Source organism: Rhinatrema bivittatum, chromosome 9, assembly GCF_901001135.1.
Source record: "Rhinatrema bivittatum chromosome 9, aRhiBiv1.1, whole genome shotgun sequence".
NCBI lineage: Eukaryota > Metazoa > Chordata > Amphibia > Gymnophiona > Rhinatrematidae > Rhinatrema > Rhinatrema bivittatum.
In genome coordinates, this window is record NC_042623.1 from 52,733,407 (window position 1) to 52,752,998 (window position 19,592).

Sequence of the window (19,592 nt, forward strand, 5' to 3'; positions counted from 1 at the left end):
CACGCTGCGGATAGCTCCTCCCACTTCTCCAGCGGGGGCCTGAAACCCTTCGGGGGGGGGGGGGAAGTTCCGCGTAGCTCCTCCCCCCTCGCCGGGGAAGGTCTGTCACATTCCTGGTAACTTCTCCCCTCCATTTCTGGGCTCAGCTATCCACACCTCCCCCCCGTTCTGGGGATAGGTTGTGATACTCCAGGCAATCCCTGGGGCTCTGGTGTCACCTTCCGGGTTACTTCGCCCAGCACTATTGCTCTACTGCCACACTGCGGGTAACAACCCCCGAAGATGAACTGTCACACTGCAGGTAACTCATCCGCCGGTGGCGGGGCTCAGCTGTCACATTCCGAGTACTCCGCCCTTCACTCCAAGCTAGAGCTGTCACACTCCTGGTGACTCTTCTATTTTTTCCCCTCCGGAGTTCTGCTGTCAGACTGTGGTTAATAGCTCCTCCCACTCCCCCAGTGCATGCATGGATTTGTGGTTCAGATTTTTTTTTTTTTTTTTTTTTTTAATAATCTATTTGAAAGCATGAAAATCCCCGCATGGTAGGCTGTCTTTCTGATTTCCTTAAAACAATCTGTGGGGAACATCTAACTGCCCCTCAGTGATGTAAAACCAGGATTGGATCAGCCTGTTTGCTTGACTTTGAGTGAATTGGCAACTATAGCTTGGCTTTACCTAGTTTATGGCTCCACTATCATAGGTAACACAACCTTTCCTGCTTCAAGCCAAGGTAGCTGCCTTCCACTATTTATTTTATTTCTTAATACTTAAAACTCCTCTTTCCAGTTTAAAAACCTGCTCAGGGCAGGGTACCACAAAGTTGTATCACTAACACCATATCTAGACATTTCTGCACTGTGTGCAAAGTTAAAAACGTGTACTTCCATCCTGTCACTTTTCATGGATAAGGACAGTGACGGATTTTGGATTTTGGCTGTCGCCCTCTATTCCCCCCCTTCCCACCCCACAGGGTTGAACAAGGAGCAGAAAGTCTACACACAGTAGTCTACACACAGTCCCGTAGTTTCCGGTGTTTGCACAGGGGTAGATTTTGTTGTGGCAAAAATTAAAAATTCAGAAGCAAATTGGCAAACATTTCCATCTTTTATATTACATTATAAAAATAAAATAGTTTTACACTATTAGTATAATTTTATATTAATTTTATTGGGTGAAGAAAAGTGATCCCAAGTATTAGCACAGGGAGGAGAGAGGGATGGAAAATGTGATGAGGAGAAAGAGGAAGGAGTGTGAAAAGGAAAGAGGATTCAGGATGGATAAGAGGAGAGAGAGAGAGGGAGGAACTTGGATTGAGGAAGGGGAGGAGGAAGTAAGAGGGTTGTGGAGTAGTTTCAGAATCTGGAAAGAAGGGAGAGGTAGGAAGGGAAGTTCCAGGATCTAGGAGATAGAATACAAGATCAAGGGAGGGAGGATTTGAATTGCAGTTGGTGGGGCAGAGAGGAGGGAGGTGTCCCTACCATGCTGCAGTCCTGTTCCTCCTTGCATCCCCCCCTCTCTAACATTCCACCCAATCTGACACACACACACCATATCCTTATCCCCCAGCATTTTCCCCACCCATGAATGATTTATGTTCAGCCACTCCTAGTCTCCCCAAAATGATCCCCCTTTGATCTGTCTGCTGCAGGCTCTCCTGTTTGCATGCAACTTGGAAGGGAGGCACTGGACCAGGAAGGAGAGGGCTGTTCTCTGCTGAGTGAGATTCAGCACAACTGAAAAGCAGCAAATCTTCAGCCAGCCTGCTGCCTTTTGCTGCCCAATGGCACACTGATTAATAGTCATCTACCAGTTCTCAATTTTATGTACAAAAACGTGTCATACAAAAGTGCCATATTCTGATACTGCTTGTAGTCCATTGCGAGGCAAGAGGCAGGGGAACAATATTTGGGCACATTAAACACTTTGATAACAGTTTCTTTTAGTAACTCTATAGTATGATAATACTTTTCACACCATTTTTTTCGAACACTACAAATATTACAGCAGGTCCAGTACACCACCTATCAGATAAACAGAACAAGCCAGACTGCCTAAAAATACCTGCATCTAAAAATATTGTACAAAATCTTTTAAAACTTACCTAGGCCTCTTCTTCAGATGTCAGATCAGAGACATTGATATCTAAAGATGGATCCGATATTGTCTCAATAGCTCATGTTGTATAGTATTTTGAGACAATACTTAAAATGGTCCAACAAAAAATATCACAGCTTGCCAAGAATTCAGTTTACCCCAAGAGACAAATCTGCCATATCAAAACAACACTAACTCCCAGGACTCTAACATCAACCACCCTACCCAGGAAAGAGCAGCATTGCAAATATTACATCAGGCCTTAGAAGACCAATACACCTCCTGTTGAAAACAGTATAAGATGGACTGCTATAGACCCCTACACTGAAACTATACACAGCACAATCCCATCAATAAATTATTTAAAAGCAGCAGACATATCAAATAACTGTTATGGCTGTCGGTCGCAGACGGCTGCGACCACTAATGCTCACCTAATGTTTTGCTGCATTATCATCCGTTGGGAGAATGGCGGCCTCCGCCAACCACCACTGACCAGCCTGATGTTCCTGGGACGGCACTGCTGACTGCCATCTTGCTCCAGGAATTACATAGGCACGCACACGCTTGGGCCACCTTTGTGCACGTCATGGTGGAAACCTCGGGGGCGTCCCCTCTGTATGATGTCACCCATCCATCGTACTTAAGCTGGCTGGCCCTTCACTTAGATGAGTTAGCAAGGATTTCCCTCTTGCTGAATTCCGCTTCTTGGACTTCCGGTTCCGGATTCTACATTTGGCGTGAGACACTCTGGGTACCTGCTCCTCGTCTCTGGTCATCCGCTCCTCGGTGGACCTTCTGCCTTGGACTGCTTTCTGTCCCGCTCCCCAGGACCTCTCCTGGAACTACCTGCTGTAAGTACCTATTCTACGGACTTCAACTTCCTAACCTCGTTGTGGGATCCTCTACGGTGTACCCTGTGCCTCGGGCCACTACCGCTTCATCCCAGAAGGAACCACTCCGGTATACCCAGTCAGCAGGTTATTACCACTCCACTGCTACAGGAACCTCGTCGGGGTTCCTGCACCTCGGACAACCTTCTCATTAACATCACTGGGACACATCTCCGGCGTATCCCGCTCTGCGGGCCACTACCGGATCTTCACATCTGAGGTATTGCCTGTGGGTATACCCCTCTGCTCAACACTGCACTTTACTGCATTCCCCGCTCCGCAGATTGTGCCTTTCTCTTTCCCCAATAAAGACTCTATTTACAGCTGTGTCTGACATTGTTGAGGCCGCGCCTACTGACAGTGAGGCTCACAGGGCTCCTCCCTGTGGGCAGAGACATCTCTGACCTCGGCCCAGGGGTTTACACTTTACAAAACAGAATAACATCCAACAATTAAAACTAATAGAGATTTTAAAATATCCTCTGCTCTCCATATATGAGAACTTTTGATTTCCAGTAACCCTGAGATTGTCCAGGATTAGTTGGGGGTGGGGGAAGAGAGGGTGCACAAACTTTCTCTTCCCCATACACATACTCTAACACACATGTTCATGCTTTTTCACAAACACACACAGGCACTCTCATAGACTTTCTTCACACACATAGGCACAAAGGCACTCTTTTAAACTGAGTGGCTCTCTCTCCCTCTTTCACACCCACTCAGAGGCACTCTCTTACACTCAGTGCTTCTCTCTCCCTCTTAAATACATACACACAGGCACTCTCACACTCAGTGGTTCTCTTGCGCTCATACAGACACATACTCTGGCACTCACATTCAATGGTTCTCTGCACACAAACTCATACAGTCGACCACAGTCGACCACAGTGCCGAAGCCAATGCAGAAGGCATCGAAGGCACACTCTGTACCATACATTTGGTGCCAACTCGCCACATATCTTGCTCACAGCGCCTAAGATTAGTCACATGACACAAAAGACAGTGCACACAGTGCTTAAGACGGTGCACATGATGCACATGCACTACAGAAGGCGCACGGGGCGCACTAGACACCGCACATGGCGCAGAAGATGGCACACCAAAAGCCCAAAGTTCCAAAGCCACCACAATGCAAGGGCCTTCTGATAGTCCTCCTCTTGAGAGGAGGAAACAAGGAACGGATTCTTCTCCACCTACAGAAGAAGATCAGTCCCCCAGTCCATTCTCCTCCAACCAGGCTCATCAAAGGAGTGTTTTTTTACTCCCCCAACTCCGGAGACATTTTAAGAAGAGCCGCAAGAATCTATTCCACCCTTGGGACCTCCCAGTCCACTGGATATATTAGCAGCGACTATTCCACCTTCAAAAGTTCCAAGGGCAGTCTATCATCAGCCTGAGTCCTTGCTGCTATAGACTAGGCTACCGCCTAGTCTATAGCAGCAAGGACTCAGGCTGCCTACTCCTCAACCCTTCTGCTCTATGTTTCCTCTTACACCAGTCTCTATAAGGGATAAGCAAGGCATGGAACAAGGAGATCCTATTCATCATTCTCCTAAAAGGAGTTCTCAACAAGTGGTGAACCAAATCACCGACATTGTACACAATTTGTTTTCCTCTCTATTTCCGCAAGCCACACCTCCATTTTTTCCCCCAGTGTACCCCATTCATCCACTGGAATCTATACCATCAGAGTCAATGATGCCCCAGTCAATGAGACCTGACCCTCTCGAGCATCACAGGGAGGAACTCCCTCCTCCATCTTCGCCTTTTTTGGGATCTTTCTTCATTATCCCCGAGATCAGAGTCCTATGCTACCTTCCCCAGGGGAGTCCCAGGGTAGTTCTTCAGGCATTCTTTCCAACCCACCGGAGGAGACACCAGACCATACATATTCACGTTTTGTAAAAAAAAAAAAAGTGGGGTCTCTTTAAAAATCAAAATTCAGAAGGAACTAGATCTCTGCTCTGAGGTTATGAGTTTACTATGAATTCTGGAGCTCCCAAGTGAACATACTGCTTGCCCTTCTCATCTGGTATTGCAGATATCTCTGATGAAGGTCTGGGCGACCCCTTCTTTGGGTCTCCCAGAGCACGGGGCGAAACCTGAATCTAAAGTTTTGCCTTCAAAAATTGCTTGGTTACAGAGTGGTGTAGCTTCCACATAATTCAGTTGTGGTAGAGTCAGCCATGTGCTGAGCCAAAAAGTCCAGACTTCATTCCAACTCACCCCCCAGGAAGGACCACATGCTGCTGGACACTTTTGGGAAAAAGGGTTTTCCAAAGTTCCAGGCTGTCAACTAGGATCCCTCAGCATGAATTTTACATGGTGCAATATCGCTACGATTGCTTGCAGCAATTAAAACCTTTTCTTCAGTCTGAAGATGGTCAAGCATACCGCATCTCTTCTTGAACATGGAAGAGAATCTCAGTCACCTCTTGTGAGCCATTTATGATGGTTTTGACACGGCAGTGAGAACTTCAGCAATCTCCATGGTAGCGTGTCAGAAGGCATGGCTCCATGCCAATGGCATCCGGGAAGATGTCCATAATAGACGGCGCCATCAGATATATCTTTCTAGCCCCTGAAGCAGACGTTTGTGTCGAAATGCTGATAGTGTTGGGGATTTTCTTCAGTGAATACATCACTCAGGACTTCATAAATCAACAAGCTAATTTGCTGAGGATATCAAGGTAAGTAACATAAACTGGGCAGTTTGTTGCTGACATATACCATAAATGGGAGAAGAGTAGCAAGATGGTTAAAACAATTTTAGATACAATTAAAATATCAAAAAAAGGAATTATATGAAACTATTGGTATATTATTATAACCTACTGGTTTCAGCCTGTTTGAGTGGAGAATGTTAGCTTCGTGAACCCTTGTGTGGGGGTGAACCAATGGGGAGGCCCCATATGTCCTCACCGCCAGCTGGCGGAACCGACCAGTGCTTAGACTGCTCTGGAGCTTCACCTATACCAGCCCCTTTCCCCTCAGGTTAAGCCTTTGCGATCCGGGAGCCAGTAAGACTTAGGCGGCAGTCTCTGGGACGTAGGCTGAAGTGAAGATCTGGGTGCACGCTGTGGTTGATTGCAAGCGGCAAATAGGAGGAATAATGGTCCAGGCTAAGGTCAGTGGCAGGCAGAATAATGGTCCAGGCTAAGGTCAGTGGCAGGCGGCAAGAATCCAGACTAAAGTCAGTACCAAGGTCAATCCAAGGTGGTAGGCTGGGCAGGAAAGGATGAGACAGGCTGGGCACATGAGAATGAGGCAGAGTGGGCTGACGAGGACTGGGCAGGAAACCAGGAGTGCAGGAACGCAGCAACTCACACTATCAGGGCTAGGTAGTCAACCCATTGCTGAGGCATTGTCTGGGCAGCTAAAAGGCCCTTATAAGGACTGAAGTAGGTGACATCATCGGAGGGCACGCAATCTGGTTCCTCCCTCGAAACCTTTAAGTTTGGACATTGGGCACACGCGCTCGCCTAGGAAGAGCAGTGTCAGGAGCCGGATGGTGGTGTTTGTGCTGTGACAAGGTGGAGACCAGCATCAGTGGCTCTCAGGGGGAAGGCCCGGATTGCACCAGGGGTGAGTGCTGCAGCTTGCAGAGAGAGCCTTGCAAGCCACGAAAATTTAACGGTTCCTCCATCTTAAGCCCCCTCCCAGAGCCTCGTGGTTTGGCTACGCGTGTATCTTATAAAATCCGGCGTACTTTTGTTTGCACCGGTTGCTCGAACAAAAGTACACGCGCGCGTACTTTTTTTAAGATCTACCCCTTAGTTTTTGGGTACTTGCCAGGTTCTTATGGTCTGGGTTGGCCACTGTTGGAAACAGGATGTTGGGCTTGATGGACCCTTGGTCTGACCCAGTATGGCATGTTCTTCTTCTTAAGCCAAGCATTTTGTCTCCAACAGTGGCCAGTCCGGGTCAGAAGTACTTGGCAGATTCTCAATAGTTGATCCATTTCATGTATCTCACTCCCAGGAACAGCTGGCTAATAACCATTTATGGACTTTTCTTTCAGGAGCTCGTCCAATCCTCTTTTGAACCCCTCTATGACCACATCCTCCAGTAACAGATTCCATAGTTGGATTGTGCGCTGAGTGAAAAAATACTTCCCTTGATTTGTTTTAAGGTTTAGGGTTCTGTATTTATATGCCGCTTATGCAACAACTCTACATTCCCCTTTTACCAGTTTACACCTCACTCATGATTTTATAAATTGTGATCATATTCTTTCTCGGTTATTTCTTTTCCAAACTAGAGAGCCCTAATCTGTTTAGCCTTTCTCCATAAGGGAACTTTTCTATCGCCTTTATCATTTTTGTTGCCCTTCTCTGTTCCTTTTCTATCCCCACCATCAAGTTTGTAGATGAAGTTGGTTGAGGTAAACATTATCTATTACCCATAAGAACATAAGATATGCCATACTGGGACAGAGGGTCCATCAGGCCCAGCAGCCTGTTTCCAACAGTGGCCGATCCAAGTCACAAATTCCTGGCAAGTACCCAAACATTAGATAAATCACAAGTTTATTAATTTCCGTAATAGCAGTTTATGGATTTTTTTCACTAGGAACTTATCCAAACCTACCAGAAAAATGTGAGTATTTAATCTTAAATTATTTTCAAGTTCTTGAATATACATATCATTAAAAAAAATAATAATAACAGCAGTGATGCAATTGGAACATTTGTTAAAAAAATAACCTGAAAAGCAATGGCTAAAATAAATCTGACTTCCCAGTGAACGGCAGTTCCAATGTACTTATGGTTCCTGACTGTACAAACAGATGTAAATTTCCTGTTTAAGGGACTGTTTGCTGCCGCTGCCTGTTCTGCGAATGAGCAACAGCTTGTAAGAGAGCCCCTCTCTTCAGCATTGCTATTGTAAAGATATCAAAATGGCCAAATAAGGAATCCACAGCTGCTACGCTGGGCAAGTGTTAAAAAAAAAAAAAAAGTTTATATTTTTCAGCACCTCCCAGCCTGCCCCCTGTTCCCAACAGGATATTTAGTTATAATCTGCTGCTTGCAGAAGACATTTGTTAAAAAAAATATAAATAAAAAAAAGTCAGCCCTCTGGTATTTGGGTGCGGTCTCCATAGGACCACACAGTATTGCATAGGTAAGCATCAACTCCAGCTGGCAGCTTGGAAAGAAAGCTGCTAGAGGGAAGAAAGGCAGAGAGAGAAAGAGAGAGAGAGAGGGACAAGTTTAAAGAGATGGACACTTGAAACGTCTGAAGACCAACAAAAGTAATTCTAAGCATTTAAAGATACCACCCCAGCTAGCGTCTTCAGTGTATGGGCATCATTCTTTTCATCTTTTCGTCATATTTCTAGATCGCTTTCTTTTTGTCTTATATATTATATTAGTTATCGTGTTTCACTTTTTTTAATTAGATATGAAACCCACCCCTTCTGGGAAAGAAGAGAGAGCGCATGCTACCACTGAAATGAACTGCAACAGGAAGAGGCAATGTAACATGAGCTGCAACAGCAATGCTGAAAAGATCATGGGGGCCCCCCGCCTGTGAAGGTGATCAGCCCCTATTGCAGAGGTACAAGTCAGAGTTTGAGGTTAGGAGATTTGCACACGACAACCCCCTGACTCTTACTGCTGAATTACAGTGCAATATCGCTTCACAAATAATGGCAAAGTCCTAAGTGTAGGAGCAGCCTAGTGATTAGAGCAGCGGGCTACAAACCAGGGTTCAAATCCCACCACTGCTCCTTGTGACTTTGGGCAAGTCACTTTACCCTCCGTTGCCTCAGGTACAAAATTACAGGCTGATACGGTAAAAAATGCGGGAGAGCCGGTGCTCTGTGTTGAACGCCCGCGCTCCCGTTGCGCACCCAGGCACCTTTCCTGGGCGCACGATTCTCTGTTTAAATGAGGTGGTGCACTAATAGGTGCTAGGGACAATAGCGCGTCCCTAGCACCTCCATATTAGCGATAGAGGTGGCTGACAGTGGGTCCGGACAACCGACGCTCTATTTTACCGGCGTCAGTTTCCAAACCCACTGACAGCCATGGGCAGGGGCGGATTGGCCTATCGGGGGATTGGACATCCCCCGGTGGGCCGGTCACGCTAATCACGTGGTCTGCTGAGCACGGCCGTGACAGAGCCGTGCTCGGCAGACCACGTGGTATCTCCTGGGCTGGCCTGGGCGGCGAATCTCCGGGCCGGTCTTCATCGGGAATCCGCCGCTGGCCACGGGTTAGGAAAACGGACGCCAATAAAGTTGAATGTCCATTTTTCTAACCCGCTGACCAGCAGGCAGATTTTTTTTTATTTTAATTTTAATTTTTTAATTTTTGGTTCCTCCAACATAATATCGCTAGTATTTTCTGCTTTTCTGTACACTTTTCCAGGTTGCTTAGAATTTAACACCTGCCCTTGGGCAGGCGTTAATTTCTGAGAGTAAAATGCAACCTGGCCACACATTTTACTTTCAGTATCCTGGGCGACTAACTAATAGGCTCATCAACATGCATTTCCATGTGATGAGCGCTATTAGTTTTCGGGGGTTGGCTGCGCGTTTTCGATGCGCTATTACCCCTTACAGTATAAGGGGTAATAGACACGGGTCGGAAACGCGCTGCCGGTTACATGGGAGCACACTGTTCTGTATCGGCCTTTAGATTGTAAACTAGGTGGGGATAGGGAAATACTACAGTACCTGAATGTAATCCGCTTTGGAAGTGCCTGAAAAGTGGAATATAAATAAATAAATCATTAAACTTTGACTGAACAAGGAATTTGTGTTGAAAATATATTGAAACATAGGCTTATCAAACAGGCAGATCTTCACCCTGAACAACAAGGGTGAGCAAGATCCTTGGGCATCAGGATTTTACAGCGAAATGTAAAAAGGCAAGTTAGAATAGGGAAGTGTGTATGGGGTGGCTTCTTCCAAGCCTGCCTAGGTTTTGGTCTTGTGGCTGAGGAGAGGGTACTTCCAAGCTGTATAAAAGCAAAAAGATGGCTATGGACTTTGCATTACTATGGACTTTGATTAGAAGCATTAATATCTCCCCCTGTATTGCCAAGCTACAGACGCAATTAACTCTGTGGAAGCCACTGCCGCTTTCACTCTTTGGCAGATGCGCATTGGTTAAGATGGTGCTGGTGCCCAAACTTCTCTATCTTATGCATATGGTCCCCTGTTGGTTGGCGGTGAGGGACATCCGGTGCCTGCGCTCCAGCATACAACACTTTTTATGGTGGGGAAAACGCGCGCGACTTGCTTATACGGTAATGGAGCACTCTCGGGAGCACGGAGGGCTTAATATGCCAGACTTCCGGCTTTATAATGCAGCCTGCCAACTCCGGTTTGTAGGAGAGTGGCTTACAGGGGTCCTATCATTATTGCGATGCAGGGATGCTGGACCGCATGTCGGCCCCTGGCTCCCCCCTGAATCTTATTCAATTGCGAGCGGAACAGCGCCGCACTGCGAGCTACCCCAGAGTGCTTGGCGGTGGGTGCGCAGGCTAAGTAATTTTTCCGGAATTCGATCCCTGTTATTTTCCCTTTTGAATAACGTAGAATTTCTGCCGGGCCGAGATAGCAGTCCAGTATTTCAATCTTGGGCAGATAAAGGGGTACCATTTGCCTTTCATTTGTACGATCCTGAGTCTCGACTATTGCTGGACTTTGCTACGCTGGCGCGAACCTTTCAATTGCCCATGAAACAATTCTATGCCTTCCTCCAAGCCCGTCACTACCTGCGCTCTTTCACTTGGACACCTACCACGCTGGAGGCTGAGGTAAAGTTCGCAAATGCCATCTTTGACACCGCCTGCCTGGCAAACACTAATATGGGCTGGAAAAAGCTGGGACAGACGTTTCGCACTGCTGACCCTGCAGCCCGCTTGGCTACCCGGTGGTCTACAGTTTTGGCCTCCCCTGTTACTGAGCAGCAGATAACAGTTTGGTTTAAGGATCTATATAAATTACTGCCTGATCTTGGCCTCCGGGAAGTACAATTTAAAATCCTGCATTGCCTTCATTACGACGATGTTTGCAGGTTTAAAATGCGGCTGGCAACATCACCTTCATGCATTAAGTGCGGTACAGTGGATGACACACTGCTTCACCGGCTAGTCAAATGTCCGTTACTCCAGTCCTTTTGGCAGGCGGTTCTGGCGATGGTTGGTGCCTGTATTGGAGTTTCCCTCAACGCAGAAGGGCATGTGGTATTAACTAGCGCATCACCTAGGCGTCTACCCGATAGCCGATCGAAGGCTAAATGTGAGCGTGTGGCTATCATGATGGCCTGTCGAACTGTCCTGGCTGGTTGGACGGAGCCGCTGGCAGTACCTTCAGTCGATGCCTGGTTTGGCAGAATGGCTTCATTAGCGCTACTGGAAAGATTGGATTTTTTTGGCTGGCAAGAGGCAGCCGGACAAAATCTACTGCGCCTGCTGGGCTACTTGTTTCAATGCCTTCCCTAAGGCTCTTCAGGATGTATTGCGACTTAATGGTGCACTGGTCCTCCAAAGAGGGGGGGGGGGAGGGGGAGAGGGGAGGTTAGGGTGTGATTGATGGTTGAATGTGGTGTCTATGGTGTGAGGGGGGGAAGGGTTGGCGGAAAACAGAAAATCAGGGATTGGTGGTATTGTGGGACCAGTTTTTGATATGCTCATATTGTTGTAATGGTTTGACAATGTTCTCTGTGGTCCAGTTTGACTGTTGAAAATTTCTGTATACCGCTTTCCCTGTTAATAAAAAGTATTTTGACAAAAAAAAAAAAGAAAAGAAGCATTAAGGGGTTGATGTGATAAAACCTGGGCTAAAATTAGACTAAAGCTCTAATTTTAAAAAGCCTGCGTGCACAAAAATCGGGGGATACACATGTGGCCTGCTATACTTGACCTTGGTTTGTGGGCCCTTGGGTTGTGGAGAGAGCTGACTCCACCCACAGGGAGGAGCCCTGGGTGGTGGAGCCCTGGGTGGAGTCAGCACACATGGACTCTTACGTGGGTTTTAAAATTGACTCCTTAGATTTTAGGGTGGGTTTTATTTAATGGGCATGTTAAAAAAAAAAAGAGGTCCCCATGGGATGCAGTAAGCCAATGACATGCAAATAGATCAGGAGTAAATAAAGTGTACTAAACTGATAAAAATGTGATTTTTTTTTTTTGACTCATGGAATATTTGCATATCAATCCATGCTAAAAAAAGAAAAAAAACCAAGTTCCCTGACCTCCTGAGTGGCACCCCCTCTCTCCTGCTTGTCCCAAGGTGTCCAGGTCGGGCAAATCCTGCCTCCCCTCCCAAGCATGACAAATCCCCTCTTTCTCACCTTAAAAACATTTGGCTCGGACAGTACCAGGCAGGGTAGGATGGAGTCTGATTCCAGGTCCAGTCCAGTCGATTCTTCTTCCCCTCTCAGCCCCCAGTTACTTAATGTTAATTTATTTACTCCTTCACTGTCTGCCGATTGGTCCTCTCCTGTCAGCTACCAGTGAAAAGACCAATCCCCCTTTGAGAAGGCTGCCTTTCAGAATTCTGAAGGAGGATTGGTCCTTTCACTGACATGTGACAGTGGAAGGACCAATGCGCAGCCAGTGACAGGGAACAGCCCTGCCAGAGGAGGTGAGGTCCTCTCTGCCTGGGATTCCCTGGTGGGGGGGTTGGATTGGGAGGGCTCCCTCTCTGTTAATGAGTAGAAGGGATTTCCAGAAGTTTGGAGTTCTGCTGGGCCAGATTTTTTTTTTTTTTTAAGGTGAGAGGGAGGGGGCCGGGAGGAGGAGGAACTACTGGACTGGAGCCAACCCCCACCCCTGACCTTTTTCTTTAAGGTTACATGGTTCTGCATGCTTCTGACGGGAGGGAGGACTCACCCAGCCCACCTGAGTGGGGATTGGGTGTCCTCCTCTTTACCATGGACTTTAACTCCTGCCTCTGACCAGGAGTTAAGTTTCCTGCAGTAAAAGGAAGCGAGCTAGGCAGCCTCTCCACTCGCGCATTACAAGGAAATAGCTAATAAGGCTTATTAGCCTGCAATTTTTATTAGACAAACTACTCTTGTAGTGGACCCATTACACACGGGGGTAAGGTTAGTGCCGAAAAACCCTCACTAAACTAGGAGTTAAAACCCACAGCAGGTTCAGCGCACCTTATTACATTGCCTTCCAGGAGCTGAAATCACTGAACAATGGGCAAATTAAGAAACAAGCTGAGCTATAACAATAGAAACCCCTTCTGTCCTTAGGATGGTAGCTATGTAGAGATGGAGTTGGATCCTTCAGGAGAATATGAACCCCAGCAGCTGATCAGGAGGTGAAACTGGGCCCCCAAAAGGGTGGACCCCAGAAGCTGATTGGGAGGTAGAGTCGGGTTCTCCAGGAGGGTGTGGGCCTAGCAGTATAGCAGAGCTGGAGCAGAGGCGGTGGCACTATCCACAGGCCTGGTTGCATTTCTTCACATGGGTGAGGCTTGGGGTACAGTGGGAAGGAAATAAAGGGGAGGGTAACTGTATTGAATCAAGGGGAATGCAAGAGGTTCTTTCTTTCTGTATGGTGATGCCTTTTAGGGGACTAATACTCTAAGTAGCTAAATGCGCTGTTTGGTATCTTTTAGAAATATATATATATTCATATAATCTAATGAAACTTGTTCATACTTGTAAATACTGCCAGCACTGTTTATAAATCCCATAGTTCCTGGGATGAAGAGAGTGCAATCCCACCCACTGACACCATTTTCCCCAGGTGGCAGCACCAGGCAGCACAAAGGACCAACAGAGTTGCCTGAGGAGGCTCCTGCCAAGTTGGTCCCAGACTCAGGAATGCTCCCGCAAGACAGTTGGACACAGTGATTATTACAAATGTTTGCATAATTGATTATAGTTGGCCTGTATTTTTCTAAATATTCTCTTTTCCCATTTGTGCTATTTTCATGACTTACACATGTCCAGGCCTCGATTTCCCCAAAGGCCTACTAGACCTGTGCCTATGGGTGGCAAATAGCAACAGCGCCCATTGCCTGCCCCAATTAGACAGTGCAGTCAGTGTGAAGCCAGGGAGATTCTTGGCAGGTATAAGCCTGCCCACCTCCACAGCATTCACTTTACATTGGAAGCTGCGACACAATGGCAGGCTGCCGAGATGCTACCATGGACTTCTGTACCCTTATTTAGGTATTCTCTTTAGTAGTTGTTATTATCTGCAATTAACTCTTCTGTATTATCTGACTTCATTTAGTCTCTGTTCTGTCCTCTTATTGCCTAAATAAACCTACTTTCATAAAGACCTGGAACCGTACGATACTGAGTCACAGTGTGCATGTGAGAATTTGCACGGAGAATAAACTCCTGGGTTCAAGCTCTTGGGTATAATCACAGTAATTGTTTGTGTATACCGGGTAAGCCCTCGAGGTAGTCCTATGTGCGTGCAGGTAAAGAGCCACTCAGGTATCTCCCAGAGTAGACCCCAGGGAGATTAGCCCCCGAGTTAGATCCCCCAGGCAGAACGCCAGTGTGTACGGTCCGTATCCAGAACAGCTTCTGCCCTGGGCTGCGTCTGACCTTCCTAAGAAGGAAGTAATGGTGGCACTGACAGTACCTAGGAGTGTGACAGCAAGATGCCTGTATGAGGTTCTGATAAGGTTTCCTGCTTTACTCAGATTCATAATGGCAGGAGTGACTGCACAGGCGGAGCAATCAATGACTGTACATGTTCGTATCTCTCTGGGAGTGAACATAAATCAGAACCAGAGTAAAGCGGTTGCAATGATTTTCTTGTACCAGAATTCTCTAAGAATAGGTTACTGCTTTATTACAAATTAATTATATCTACAAAGGCTGTTTCTGTCAGCTATTATTGTAAACTGTGAGAGGAACAAAACGTAAAAGAAATTAATCTGTCAGCCTTGTTGTGCTTTCTGCCCCCTCCCCCCATATGCCACGTGTTTCACTGCTGATTTAAGTCTTGTGACCTCAGAGACCTGCCTGAGAGGCACAGGAAGCCACCACACTGGCTGCACTCAGCTAAAGAGAAGACTTTCTCTCAGTGCAACATTATTTATGTCTGGAAAACATCCAGGGTGTTGCAGGAGTCTGAAAAGTAATGCTTAACAAGGACAAAGCAAAAGAATAAATCTGAGCTTCTGACTTTGAAAAACAGTGTCAGAATTCAAGCACATAGGATCTTTGGGGGGGGGGGGGGGGGGACAGTAAAGCGGAGAAGGATGGGCAGACTAGATGGGCCCTTATGAGCTTTTCTGCCAACATATTCTCTATACATTTTCTGAATATACATTTCTTTAAAAAGTAAATTTAAAACGCTGAGTTTCAGGATGAATTTCTCATGGCAAGAAACCAGACGACTTTCAGACAGGGCTCATATTCTCTAGCTTATTTGGTAGAGATTCTGTCTCCAGATTACAGCGGTGCTCCCAGCGGTGATCCTCACCTGCATCAGCGAGAGGGCACACCCGGGGCTCCCAGCCCTGATCCATACTTGTTCCAGTTGTGCAGGTGAAGCACACCAGGGGGATCCTAGATCTTTTATTTATTTATTTAAAAACTCTTCTATACCATCGTTAAGTTAGATAACCATCACAATGGTTTACCGCAAGGCACGATAATGAAACTATGAGTGGTATAGATTACAAATTAAACATGTGCCATCATAGTACGGTAACAATTTAATACAAAAAACTATGTGTGTAAGTTAAGCTTGTCTGTTGGGAACATGTTAGGTGGTTTGAATTTAACATTAATATGCATTTGTAGGTTACAAGTAATAAGTTCTAGTTTGGTGCGTCCTTATCAATCAACTGGATTTCTCCTTCTCTTTATCTTTATAAAAAGCTTGTTTAAAGAGCCAGGTTTTCAGATTGGTTATCTGCACCAGCAGTAAAGTGGAGCCCACCAAGTGGCCCTCAGGGTGTTGAGGCTCATACCAACATGATGTCAGAGGTCAGAGCCTCCCAAATTTACCACAGATTCCCATTTACTATTATTGCCGATGCGTTTTATCATTTATAAAATAAACTTACCTACCCACGTTTAACATGCGGGTAGGAAACTGGCACCCTTGAGCACACAATGCATCTACTGTGACTAATGTGGAAACCCAGCCCTGGCTCTCAAAATAAAATTATAGATCTGGAGGACAGATCGCAGAGAAATAATCTTATCTCTGTCAAGTTTCCAGAGGGTCCCTATATGGGGACGTTTATTCTGTCCAAACACAAGAGTGCAGAGAGAAGTTAGTCCAAACCACAAGGGAATTCAAAAAGCTCTAAGGAGCATGAAGTTTTTATTCTTTTTTCATGCGGCAACTCCACTGACTTGCAATCACACCACAGTTTAAACCGCGTCCCCCGACACGGTCCCGTGTTTCGCCAAGGGCTGCATCGGGGCGCTCCCTGCCAAATTTGAAACTGTTCTGCATTCAGTGCCTTTGAAAGTTGTGTTGCTTCCCCCCCCGATGCAGCCCTTGGCGAAACGCGGGACCGTGTCGGGGGACGCGGTTTAAACTGTGGTGTGATTGCAAGTCAGTGGAGTTGCCGCATGAAAAAAGAATAAAAACTTCATGCTCCTTAGAGTTTTTTGAATTCCCTTGTGGTTTGGACTAACTTCTCTCTGCACTCTTGTGTTTGGATATTATTGAAGTGCAGTATCTCTGCTCTGTGGTGTTTTTGGGTCCGACGTTTATTCTGTCCCTGTTAAAAGGGAATATTACAGGTTGGAGAGGGATCTTCCCCACTGCATTTTTTGCTGGCTGTTTCTCTGTTCTTAGAGTTTGTTAAATTTATGGCTCCCAATTCTCAAAGGTTAAAAAAGGTGGAAGTAAGGCCAAACAATTGCCAGTATGGTAAAACATGTGAAGTGAAAGAGGCTATTTTAGCCCAAAAAGATCTTCCTTCAAAAAGTGGAAGAAGGATCCATCTGAAGAAAATAGGAAAAAGCATAAGCATTGGCAAGTTAAATGTGAGGCATTGATAAGACATCCTAAAAGAGAATTTAAAAAGAAATTGGCCATAGAGGCAAAAGCTCATAATAAAGCTTTTTAAAAAACATCTGAAGCAGGAAGCCTGCGAGGGAGTCGATGATCGAGGGGTTAAAGGGGCACTTAGGGAAGATAAGGCCATCGCGGAGAGACTAAAGGGTCGATTTTGAAAGCCGCGCACACATGGACACGATCATTTTATAACATGCACGTCATCGCGTGCATGTTATAAAATACAATATCCACACGTGCATGTGCAGTTGGCCCGCGATTCGCACGCACAGGGGGGGTATTTTCGAAAGTACTTGCGGCAACACAATTGGACCTTTGCCCAGTTCCCTCCCAGTCCACTCCAATTAAGGAGCGGACTGGGAAGGAACTTTCCTTTAGCCCTACCTATCCTTCTTCCCTTATCTCTTCTCCTCCCCGACCCCTAAACTAAATTTTCATACTTACTGCTCCTCAGGAGCAGAAGTAAACTCCCGGCGCGCACTGTCCTGGCCCGCCTCTCCCCGCTCATACCACGCCCCCAGCCCTCCCCTTTTGCAGGGCCTGGCACTTCTGCACATCACGGGGGTCATGTGTGTGGCCGGGCCTGTTCTAAAATGTGCATGGCATGCGCAAGGCCCGGCCACATGCATAACCCCCGGTTTTTAGGCGCACGGCCCTTTTAAAATCGGGCCTTAAATTAATTCTTTGCTCTGGTGATTACCGAGGAGGATACTGGGGAGATACCCATGCCTTTTTTCTTGCTGCCACAAGCTGATGGCTGTTTTGTTTTGTCTCATGCCAGTGAGCTATTTGGTGTGGCAATGGACTTTGGATTTTCCCTGATTGTGAAGATGCTGATGGAGGACATCTCGTTTGAATGCTGACTTTTCTCAACTTGATCGACACCCCTGGTAAAGCCCTTATGGATGAAGAATTTAAAGGCCATCTGGAGGATTGATGAAGAAGTATTATGAAGGTGTATTATTCAGTTTGAAGATTTATCATTCAGCTTAAATTATCTGAGTACTGTTTCCCTTTTAGATCTTTTGAAAAAAGCTTTTTTCTTCCTCTTTTTTTTTTGTCTCCCCTTTTACTTTTTTGAATTTTTGTAGTTTTTTTGTGTGTGTTTATACATAATAATTTTTGTTTTTTTGTGTTTGTGTATAGCCCTTTCATGAATCTTTGAAGTAGAACTTTCCAAAAAAGATGTTAAATGTAACATATCCACAGATGATTGACCAGTTTGATCTTGCTGGGCCTCTAAGCATACACCAGATGGTAAAAAATATATTTATTAAAAGGTGGGGGGGGGGGGGGGGAAGGAATTGTGTCAAAACCTGAGTCAAATATTTCTTAAGAGTCATCTGAGGCAATTTGCCTATCAAATTAGAAAAACTCAGAAAACACAGGTTTAAATGCCTCAAGCAGTTCTTCATGCCCCTGAATTAAACTAGCTTCAGTTGATTGGATACTTTTCACTGTTCTCTCCAAAATGACGAATTCTCTTGGTATGTTCTCACAGCTGTCCCTCAAATCTAAAATTTGCCAGCATTTAAAAGAGAAGTGAGAAGAATTCTTGAGGGTAGATTTTAAAAAATTGCACAATCGCGTACTTTTGTTTGCGCACCAGGCGCAAACAAAAGTATGTTGGATTTTTGGATTTTATAAGATACGCGCGTAGTCGGCGCGTGCAAGGGGGTGCACATTTGTGCAACCTGCGCGCGCCGAGCCCAGCGCACACTGCCTGTTCCCTCCGAGGCTGCTCCGATTTCGGAGCGGCCTCGGAGGGAACTTTCCTTCGCCCTCCCCCCACCTTCCCCTCCCTTCCCCTACCTAACCCACCCCCCGGCCCTATCTAAACCCCCCCTTACCTTTATTCCACGATTTACGCCTGCAAAAAGCAGACGTAAATCTGTGCGCGCCGGCCGGCTGCCCCGCTCTGTGTTCCGGTCCCGGGGGCTGGTCCGGAGGCCGCGACCACGCCCCCGAGCCGAAACCACACACGCGTCGCCGCCCCCAAAACGCCGCATCACGCCCCCGAAACGCCACGTCATTCTGCCATGCCCCCAACACGCCCCCTCCCGCCCCTTTTAAAAAACCCCGGGACTTACGCGCATCCCGGGGCTCTGCGCGTGCCGGCGGCCTATGCAAAATAGGTGCGCCGGCGAGCAAGGGCCCTGCGCGCGTAAATCCGGCTGGATTTACGCACGCAGGGTATTTAAAATCCGCCCCTTGGCCTTTAACAATCAAGATGGAATAGGAATTATACTTTATTAAGATTTTTGGGTTTCAGAGAAGGCAGTAAGGAAAGGTCACTTCATAGCTTTAGCTTCCCTTAGAGAAATTAAAAGAGAAAGAGAGATTTTCATTCCGGAAGAAGAAATCTGAAAACTTGAGATGACCCAGAAACAAAACAGAGTTTACTAAGCACCGTGTAAAATTAGAAGACTATTGAATATTTTGTTAAACAAGAGTATGTAATGTGTGATGAAATTTTATGTGAACAGGTTAAAAAAAAAGTATCTACCTGGGTGCTGCAGGAGCAGCATGTTGCTCTTTTATTTTGTCTGATCCCCAGTGTATCAGTTGTTTGAAGCGGAAAGAAAGGCTGCTGCTGCCTGCCATTCGAAATCAAATGGAGCTGCTAGT

General features: G+C 46.3%; 1 long non-coding RNA gene across 1 annotated transcript; it reads left to right on the forward strand.

The window, feature by feature from the left end:
* The first annotated feature begins 42 nt into the window (after positions 1 to 42).
* Positions 43 to 18,025, forward strand: LOC115098862. The gene is made up of 3 exons (XR_003858626.1): positions 43 to 301; positions 8,389 to 8,546; positions 17,746 to 18,025. It is a non-coding gene; the product is annotated as an uncharacterized LOC115098862 (long non-coding RNA).
* The last annotated feature ends 1,567 nt before the right edge of the window (positions 18,026 to 19,592 follow it).